This window comes from Euprymna scolopes, chromosome 43, assembly GCF_053919585.1.
Source record: "Euprymna scolopes isolate OS-2025 chromosome 43, ASM5391958v1, whole genome shotgun sequence".
NCBI classification, from domain to species: domain Eukaryota; kingdom Metazoa; phylum Mollusca; class Cephalopoda; order Sepiida; family Sepiolidae; genus Euprymna; species Euprymna scolopes.
In genome coordinates, this window is record NC_136524.1 from 39,309,637 (window position 1) to 39,312,181 (window position 2,545).

The 2,545-nt window shown below is 37.4% G+C and overlaps 1 pseudogene; it reads left to right on the forward strand.

The window, feature by feature from the left end:
* The first annotated feature begins 242 nt into the window (after window positions 1-242).
* Window positions 243-361, forward strand: LOC145268553 (5S ribosomal RNA; annotated as a pseudogene).
* The last annotated feature ends 2,184 nt before the right edge of the window (window positions 362-2,545 follow it).

A 2,545-nucleotide genomic window follows, 5' to 3' on the forward strand; every position in this document is an offset into this window, starting at 1 on the left:
TAAAAACCAGTTTAATTTGTCATATTGAAAGTAAAATAATCCGGTTATGTACGTTCTGTAATGACTGAAAGTGAATTATTGTACTTAGTAACTGTTAGTCTTTACCCTTATAGAAATATTAGAAACGGGTATGTAAGAATAGAATAAATTTAGTAATTTTTCACTTCAGGTTAAAAATTAGGTAGAGTGTAAAATTCCATTTAAGATTGGAAGTAGTACTGTGTGACCTAACAGTGCTAGGATTATACGGCATAATCACGTTGACACACAGGTTTCCATCAGATCACCGAAGTTAAGCAACGTTGAGCCTGGTCATTACTAAAATGGGTGACCAATTCGGGAAGTCCAGGTGCTGTATGTAAGAGGACATCGACACCTCCCTGCAAAAAGTTGCAAAAACCTAACGTCGTCATCTCCCCTAACGGAGATATACATGCGACTGGGAACCGCTTGTGAATTTCATACTCCTATGAAATTTCCTCCTTCAGAGGAAGTCGGTTAAACCCTGAGCTAGGAACTGACAAATCGAATTAATTCACGTTCTGCTACCAACCAATCAGAAACCAGAATTGCTCCATAAATATTAAACCTTTCTGGAAGAATCTTTTGCTCTGTGGATCTTAACTCGGGAACTGTCTACTGCAAATCAGTCACCTCCCAGGACTTGTGTAGGACAACGAACCATCGGAAACTGTTCTGTCTACTGCAAACCAGACACCTCCCAGGACGTGCAGAACAACGAACCATCGGAAACTGTTCTGTCTACTGCAAACCAGTCACCTCCCAGGACGTGCAGAACAACGAACCATCGGAAACTGTTTTGTCTACTGCAAATCAGTCATCTCTCAAAACTTGTTTAGAACAACGAACCATCTGAAACTGTTCTGAAACTAAACATGGCTTACACTTCTTTTGCTTTTCTTAAATTTTACTAAGTTTTATAGAAAAAAGGTCCTTATGGAGTAATACTTTCCCAGCAGTTAGTTAAGGATAGTTAGTCAAGTTGTTAATGGTTAAAGTTAATTGTTATTGTTGTAAATTGTTTAAAATTGTAAAATATTGTATCATATTTTTGTAAAAACATAAATAGTTAAGATTTTCTATGTATACGACTTGTGTTGCGCTGTTTGATCTGCCTTAAACGATGAAACGGCCGCAGAAGCGATTCCGGCCAGAGGAAAACGACCTCAAGAAGTCATCCCCAGAAAATGGAGAAAGAGCGCAGAGAAAATACCACACACAAATTCTAGGTATGCCTTCACTCTTCAGTTTTAACAAAAAAGACTTCTAAGTAACTAATCCAACGTGATGCAATATGAGCTGGCCATGCTATTGACCGGCACATAAGACATTTGTTTCCGTTCCCAATACATTTATGTAACACACAAACTTATACCGGTTGTGATAGGAGTGTAATATTTGTTTATTGGTTGCTATAACTGACAAAGTGGATACAAATATTAGCTTGAGAGGAATATTTTATTTTCTTAGTTTTTACATACCTTTAGAATTCTGTGTCTGCTCTTCGCAGGACACGTGTGACAACGTAGAAGCCTGGAGACTGACTGTCCAATCCTTTTTAGGTCAATCATCGGTCTAAGAGAGAGAGAGAGAGAGAGAGAGAGAGAGAGAGAGAGAGAGAGAGAGAGAGAGAGAGAGAGAGAGAGAGAGAGTGTGTGTGTGTGTGGGGGGGGGGTTGAGCGAGCAGCAACAGCAGAAGAGAAAAGTGAATAGATTTTTGTGTATCTTGGTTAGTTGAGTTCTTTTAGAGAAAGAGAGGATTAAAGAAACAATGTCTTTTCTTCATGGTAGTAGTATGTGGCCTGAGGTCACTTAGGTTCACTCCTACAATACTCTTCTACCAGATAACAGAGTGTTTTTTTTTTAATAATAAAAATATTCATTATCTTTTTTCCATTTGACTCTCCTACCAGAGTTTGTTGTTTTTATTTTATGTTCTTGTACTTTTTCAGGCGGTAAAATATCGGGCTCTTTATTTTTGTTGGTAGTTTTATTTTGTGTACATTTTTGCTTGTTTTCAATGTAAGGTTTTAAACGATCTATTGAAACTTGTGTATGCGTGTTTGGGTTAGTTTCTATAAGGAAATATTTATGTGTTCGTTCGACATGAATAGGGGGCTTCTAGCGGTTTTCGAATGCGGTCAATCCTTATCCAACCTTTTTTATAGGTTTTCAGTTGATTTGGTATGTAAGATTTTTGTGTTGATTTTTCTCTGTTTGAAAAGTCAGTCAAGTCAAATTTTGCCATGGTTTTATGTAGTTCTTTAGTAAAACTTTGTGTGAGTGTTTCTGGATTTTCCGAATCTATCATTAGGTGTGGCAATAACATTTTTGCACCTGTGATTACATAGAAAGGGGAAAAATTAGAGCAGTTGGGCATACTTCGAATTCCCAAAAGAACAATTGGTAGGACTGAAATCCAAGATTCTTTTCGGGCCATTATAGCTGCTTTGATAGTTCTGTGAGCTCTTTCTATAAGTCCGTTGCATTGTGGGTGATATGATGTTGTTCTTAGCCTATAGAA